At 36.7% G+C, this 7,811-nt stretch overlaps 1 pseudogene; it reads right to left on the bottom strand.

Moving 5' to 3' along the window:
- Window positions 1-6,572: 6,572 nt before the first annotated feature.
- Window positions 6,573-6,969, bottom strand: LOC101333274 (DNA-directed RNA polymerase II subunit RPB9 pseudogene; annotated as a pseudogene).
- Window positions 6,970-7,811: the final 842 nt, after the last annotated feature.

Below are 7,811 nucleotides of genomic sequence, written 5' to 3'. Positions count from 1 at the left end.
TTAACATTTTGTTAATAACCATTAAGATCTTCTGGGATGGTATATATTACACTGGATAATAGCTGCTATGAAAAAAATCTCTTGTGAATTTGGTTAGTGTGAGTCTAAATATCTTGCTGAGTTCCAGTAAAGGTAATTTGTGTACTTGCAAATCTGAGCATCAGACTGGATTTTGATGTTCTTTCCAAGGAAATGATACCATGGTGATTAAAATTTTCTACCTCATTACTTTTTTGCCCTTGTTAAATATTTCTAGTGAATTTTTTTTTTTTTTTTTTTTTTGTGGCTGCACCACGGCATGTGGCATCTCAGTTCCCTGACCAGGGATCCAACTCATGCCCCTGCACTGGAAGTGCAGAGTCTTAACCACTGGACCTCCAGGGAATTCCCCCTAGTGAAATATTTTAAAAGGGTTGGAATATATATATATATATATATATATATATATATATACACACACACACATATAAATAAATATATAAATATATATATATATATATATATATATATATATATATAATTATGCCACTTGGGATTTATACCATTTTCAGTCTAAACATCTTGACTTTCTTCAGCTGTGAGTGTAATTACTCTCAGCTATATAGGTCCTACCTGGGCTCAGTCTGATATGTTATTCATTGTTCATTTTCATAAACTTTGAAACTGAAGATATGAACATTTTAAGAGCAAATATATCGGTAGTGCAAATCAATCTCTTGCCCCTCAGGTATTCTTCATTTGTGGAAACACCCACCTTCAAAATTTCATCTGTTTTCCAAGTCCAATCTGTAACCTTGGGACTGAGTGCTGTTATGAAGTACAATAATGATCTCATTTTCTTATTGACCACAAAAGAAAAAAGACAAATATATGGTATATATTAATACGATATAGAAACATAATATATACTTAAAACATCATGTAGAAGAACTAAGTGATAACAAAAATATTACTTAGAAATAAATATATATGGACTTCCCTGGCGGTCCAGTGGCTAAGACTCCGTGCTCCTAATGCAGGAGGCCTGGATTTGATCCCTGGTCAGGGAACTAGATTCCACATGCCACAACTAAGAGTTTGCATGCCGCAATTAAAAGATCCGGCATGCCACAACAAAGATCCCGCAAGCAGCAACGAAGATCCCGTGTGCCGCAACTAAGACCCGGTACAGCCAAACAAACAAACAAACAAATAAATAATTAAAAAAAGGAAATATGTAGCCTTAAGTACATAGTAGAAAAGAAGACTAAGAATTGAGCTAGATATCTACCATCGCAAGAAGTTGGAAAAAGAACAGCAAAATAAACTTAAAAATAGTAGGACAGACAAAATAAAGATATAATCAAGGATTAGTAAACTGGAAAACTGCAAAGCCAAAATTTGATCTTTTATTTTAAAATGCTAATAATCTCCTGACTAAACTTATCAAGGAAAAAAAAGAATAAGTTCAAATGGCCAAAGTCAGGATCAATAAAAGGAACATAGCCTCACATTGTAGAAAAAATAATAAGCATATATAATAGTATTATGAACTATTTTATGCCAATACATTTTAAAACCTAGATTAAATGGATGAATTCCTAGAATTCACCACACTAACGGATAAAAGTGTAAATCACAGAATCATCACAATAAATAAAATAAACTGTGATAAAACTTTAGTATCCACTCATGTTAAATTTCTTAGAAACTAAGAGTAAAAGGGAATTTTTCTTAACTGGATAAAGGGTATATCAACAGCAACAGTGACATCACAAAACCTTAAGTAAACATCACACTTAATCGGAAACTTTAAAGCTTTACTTTGAGATCACAAGACAAAGGTGCCTGCCTATCACCATCTCTAATAAACACTGTACTGGAGGTTTAATCTTGTGCATTAAGGCACGAAAAAGAAAGAAAAAGAATAATTATTGTAAAGGCAGAAATAAAACTCAGTTTCACAGATGATATGATTATGTATATAAAAAAATTGAAAAGAAATTTCATAAGCTATTAGGATTATTAAGAGTTTTAGAAAGGTGGCATTACAAAAATCAACATACAAAAATTTTATTTTATATAATAGCAAAAATAATGACATTTGAAAAAGATATCTTTTATAATAACATCAAAAAGTAACAAGAAACAAAATATATACACAATCTCTATTGGGAAACTTATAAAACTTTATCAAAAGGCTTTGACTTGAAGACTACATAAATGAAGAGACATTTATGGATTGGAGACTCAAAATTGTAAATATGCCAATTTCTCTCAAATTGGTCTATTGATTCAATGTTATCAATAAAAATCCCAACAAGTCTCCCTTTCCCCTGTGAATCTTTACAATCTGATTCTAAATTTTATGTGGAAATGCAAAAGGCTAAGACTAGCCAAGGTGATACTGAAGAAAAATAAAATGACAGGACTTTCCTCTCCAGATATTAAAATTTATCTTGAAGCTATAGTAATTAAGACAGTGTTTTATTGGCTTGGCTATAAACAAATAGGTCAGTGGAACAAAATAAAGAACCCATACATATATGGATTCTTCATTTATGACAGAGGTATCACATGTCATTTCTCAGTAGGGAAAGAATGGTCTTTTCAATAAATGATGCTCAGACAATTGGGTACGCACTTATGGGAAAAAAAAACAAATAAACTTCTACCTCACATCATATGTAAAACCAGCTTCAGGTTTATTAAAGATATGACTGTGAATAGAAAAATTATGAAGTTTTAGAAGATAAAATAAAGGACTATCTTCATGACTGGGTTTGGGAAAGATTGATATACTTGTGAAAACAATTTGGCTTTATCTAGTAAAGCTTAAGATTCATATATCTTTTGACTTAGAAACTTCTCTCTCTAGAATGTGCCCTACACTCTAGGGCCTAGAGAAACATTTGCATCAGAAACAACTAGAATGTTTATCACTGAATTGTACGCTTATGGTTAAAATGATCAATATTATGTATTTTACCACAATAAAAACTATTGCACACCAAAAAGGTTAATTGAAAAAAGTAATTCAGGGCTTCCCTGGTGGTGCACTGGTTGAGAGTCCGCCTGCTGATGCAGGGGACACGGGTTCATGCCCCGGTCCGGGAAGATCCCACATGCTGGGGAGTGGCTGGGCCCGTGAGCCATGGCCGCTGAGCCTGTGCGTCTGGAGCCTGTGCTCCGCAACGGGAGAGGCCACAACAGTGAGAGGCCCGCGTACCGCAAAAAAAAACAAAAAAAAAGTAATTCAATAGAAGGATAGGCTTTTAAAAAAATTTTAATTAATTAATTTATTTTTGGCTGCTTTTGTTCTTCGCTGCAGTGCGCGGCTTTCTCTAGTTGTGGCGAGTGGGGTCTACTTTCGTTGCGGTGCACGGGCTTCTCATTGCAGTGGCTTCTCTTGTTGCGGAGCACGGGCTCTAGGGTGCCCAGGCTTCAGTAGTTGTGGCACGCGGGCTCTAGAGCACAGGCCCAGTAGTTGTGGTGCACAGGCTTAGTTGCTAAGCCCGTTAACCACTGCGCCACCAGGGAAGCCTGAAAGATAGGCTTTTTAAAAATGTGCTGAAGCAATTCTATGGGCATAGGAAAAAAAATGAACCTCAATCTAAACCTTTTACAAAAATTAATTCAAAATGGATAAAAGATTTAAATGTAAAGCATAAAGCTATAAAATTTTTAGAAGTACATGGAGGAGAAAATCTTCAGGAACTAGGACTAAGTGAAGAGTTCTTAGATATGCCACCAAAAACACAATCCATAAAATAAAAATTGTTAGTTGGATTTCACCAAAATTTTAAGTTTGTTCTGCAAAAGACCCTGTTAAGAGGATGAAAAGACAAGCTCTAGACTGGGAAAAAAACATTTGCAACCCACATATCTGACAAAGGAGTTGTATCTATAATACATAAAGAACTTCAAAACTCAGCATTAAAAAAAAAAACAAATAAAAAAAACAATCCAGTTTGTTTAGATTGTCAGAAAACGGGTGGAAGACATGAACAGACATTTCATCAAGAAGACATACAGGGGCTTCCCTGGTGGCGCAGTGGTTGAGAGTCCGCCTGCCGATGCAGGGGACACGGGTTCGTGCCCCGGTCCAGGAAGATCCCACATGCCGTGGAGCGGCTGGGCCCGTGAGCCATAGCCGCTGAGCCTGCACATCTGGAGCCTGTGCTCCGCAACGGGAGAGGCCAGTGTAACGAAAAAAAAAAAAAAAAAAAGAAGACATACAGATGTCAAATAAACACACAAAAAGATGTTAGCCATTAGGGAAATGCAAATTTAAACCACAATCATATTATTATACCTCTGTTGGAATGGCGAATGTAAAAATTGTGCTAATAATACTAAATGCTGATGAGGATATAGAGAAACTGGATCTCTCATGCACTGCTGGTGGGAATGTAAAATGGTGTACCCACTCTGAAAAACAGTATGATACTTTCTTATAAAACTAAATATACACTTGTCTTATGACCCGGCAAGCTCTTGGGCATTTATCCCAAGGCAATAAAAATGTATGATCATACAAAATATGTTCATGAATATTCATAGCAGCTTCATTTAGTATAGCTGAAAACTGGAAACAGCCCAGTATTTTTCAATGGGGGAATGATTAAACAAACTATGATACATCCTTACAGTGGTAATAACCCTCTACAATAGCAAGGAACAGACTATTTATACACATGGCAACTTGGGTGGATCTCAAGGGCATTATGCTGAGTGAAAAAAAGCCAGTATCAAAAGGTCACATACCGGGCTTCCCTGGTGGCGCAGTGGTTGGGAGTCCGCCTGCCGATGCAGGGAACATGGGTTCGTGCCCCGGTCCGGGAAGATCCCACATGCTGCAGAGCGGCTGGGCCCGTGAGCCATGGCCGCTGAGCCTGTGCATCCGGAGCCTGTGCTCTGCAACGGGAGAGGCCACAACAGTGAGAAGCCCGCGTACCGCAAAAAAAAAAAAAAAAAAAAAAAAGTCACATACCTTATAATTCCATTTATATAACATTCTAAAATTGATAAAATTATAGAGATGGAAAACAGGTTAGTGGTTGCCAGAGGATAAGGATGCAGGTGTGGCTGTGACTATAAATTGGAAGCAAAAGGGAGTCCTAACTCTGTGGTGATGAATCAGTTCTGTATCTTGATTGTGGTGGTTGTTACACAAATCTATATATACATGGGATAAAATTGCATAAAACTACACACACACACACACAAATGAGTTGCATATAAAAACTAGTGGAACTGAATAAGGTCTGTATTTACCTCATATAAGTGGAATCATACAATATTTGTCCTTTTGTGTCTAGCTTATTTCACTAAGCATAGTATTTTCAAGGTCCATTCTTATTGTATCAAAATTTTATTCCTTTTTATGGCTGAATAATATTCCATTGTATGTATATACCACATTTTGTTTACCCATTCATCTGTCGATATACACTTGAATTGTTTCCACCTTTTGGCTAATGTGAATTATGCTGCTATGAACATTAATGTACAAATATATTTCCGAGTTCCTGCTTTCGGTTCCTTCGGATATATACCTAGGATTGGAATTGCTCAGTCATTTGGTAGTTCTATGTTTAACCTTTTCAGAAACTGATAAATTGTTTTCCATAGTGGCTGCATCATTTTTCATTCATAGTGGCTGCATTATTTTACAACAATCACAATGTTCCAAATTCTCCACATCCTATCCAACACTTACTTTCAATTTTTAAAAACTTATATAACCCATCCTAGTAAGTTTAAGGTGGTATCTCAATGTGGTTTGAATTTTCATTTCCCTAATGACTAATGATGTCAAGCATCTTTTTCATGTACTTTTTGGCCATTTGTAGATCTTTAGAGAAATGTCTATTCAAATCCTTTGTCCATTTAAAAAATAGAGTTGTCTATTTATTGTTAGGTTGTAAGAATTCTTTACATATTCTGGATACTTGATCCTTCTCAGATATATGATTCATAATTAGCTTTTCTCATTCTTTAGATTGTCTTTTCACTTTGATATTCTTTAATGCACAAAACCTTTTTATTTTGATGAAGTCTTATTTGTTGCTTGTGTAATCTCTAAAATCCCATTACCCTAATACATATAAATAAGATGTGGTATATTCATGCAATGAAATATTATTTGGTCATAAAAAGGAATGAATGAAGCTGATACATAACTTGACTGAACCTTCCAACATTATGCTAAAGAAACCAGTCATAAAATATCACATATTATATGCTTCCATTAATATGAAAGGTCTAGAATAGGCAAAGTCATAGTAATAAAAAGTAGATTATATGGTGCTTTATGATGACCTAGAGGGGTGGTATAGGGAGGATGGAAGGGAGGCTTAAGAGGGAGGGGATATGAAGACATGTGTATGCATATGGCTGATTCACTTTGTTGTACAACAGAAACTAACACAGTATTGTGAAGCAATTATACTCCAATAAAGAGCTATTTAAAAAAAAAAAAAGTAGATTACTAGTTGCTTTTAGGGGTAAGGTGGGTTGGGGTGATGTGAAAATAGGGGACAATACCTAAAGGCTATGGGTTTTGCTTTTTGTTTGTTTTGCACGCAGGAACCCAGCATTTATACATGTGGGGCTGAAGGGGTTCACTCACTCCAGTGGTGGCCAAAGTGTGGGGCCCTGCACAGGTAGTGCCGGTTCATGGCGTCCTCAGCCCTGGTTCTGTGTGACTGGAAGAACACTGCCTCCTTGTGGCCGCACTTTTGGCAGCGGTAGTGCTCGGTTCCAGGCAGCATCTGGTCCTGGGACACGTCAGTGATGTTCTGGGTCAGTTGTGTTATTTTGCTGACGTAGATGATGCCCTGTTTTTCTTCTCCGGCTGGTAATCACAATTCTAGCATGCGTAGAGAAGAATGCGGTTGTCTTTGTCCCCCTTGGGTAAAACATGTTACACTCCTGGCAGAATATAATAACCATGAAGCCTGGTTCCTAGGTCCTGTCTGTTTCCATAGCAACACCTATGGATGTTTTTAAAAAATTGTGGTAAAAGGCACAAAAATTGACATCTTAACCAATTTTAAGTGTACATTTCAGTAGTGTTAAGTACATCCACATTGTTGTGCAATCTTTAGAATTCTTTTTCATCCTACAAAAGTGAAACTCGATACATATTAAACAAGAATTCCTCATTCCCCGCCCCCTTCCACTTTGTGTCTATGAATTTGACCACACTCAGCATCTCATGTAAGTGGAATCATGCAGTATTTATCTTTTTGTGACTGGCTCATTTCACTTTGCATAATATCCTCAAGATTCATATATGTTGTAGCATGTGTCAGAATTTTTTCCCCTTCTTAAGGCTGAATAATATTCCATTTTATGTATATAACATTTTATTTATCCATTCATCAACTGACAGACACTGAAATTGCCTATCAGTGAATATGCTATGAACGTTGAGTGTACAAATATGTTAAGAGTTCCTGCTTTCACATCTTTTGGGTATATACCCAGTAGAATTGCTACATCACATGGTTAATTCTTTTAATTTTTGAGTAACTACTGTGCTGTTTTCCATAGCAGCTGCATCATTTTATTTCCATCAATTCAACAGTGCACAAGGGTTCCGATTTTTCTGCATCCTTGCCAACACCTATTATCTTGTCTTTTTCCCTCTTTTTTGGGGGCCGCACTGCGTGGGTGTGCGGGATCTTAGTTCCCTGACCAGGGATCGAACCGGTGCCCCTTGCAGTGGGGCCTGAGTCTTAACCACTGGACCACCAGGGAAGTCCCCATCTTCTTTTTGATTACAGTCATTGTAGTGGGTGTGAGTGGTGTCTCATTTTGGTTTC

Source organism: Tursiops truncatus, chromosome 2 (genome assembly GCF_011762595.2).
Source record: "Tursiops truncatus isolate mTurTru1 chromosome 2, mTurTru1.mat.Y, whole genome shotgun sequence".
Classification (NCBI taxonomy): domain Eukaryota; kingdom Metazoa; phylum Chordata; class Mammalia; order Artiodactyla; family Delphinidae; genus Tursiops; species Tursiops truncatus.
The sequence above is the reverse complement of the archived record's forward strand: the minus strand, read 5'-3'. Positions and strand labels throughout refer to the sequence as shown.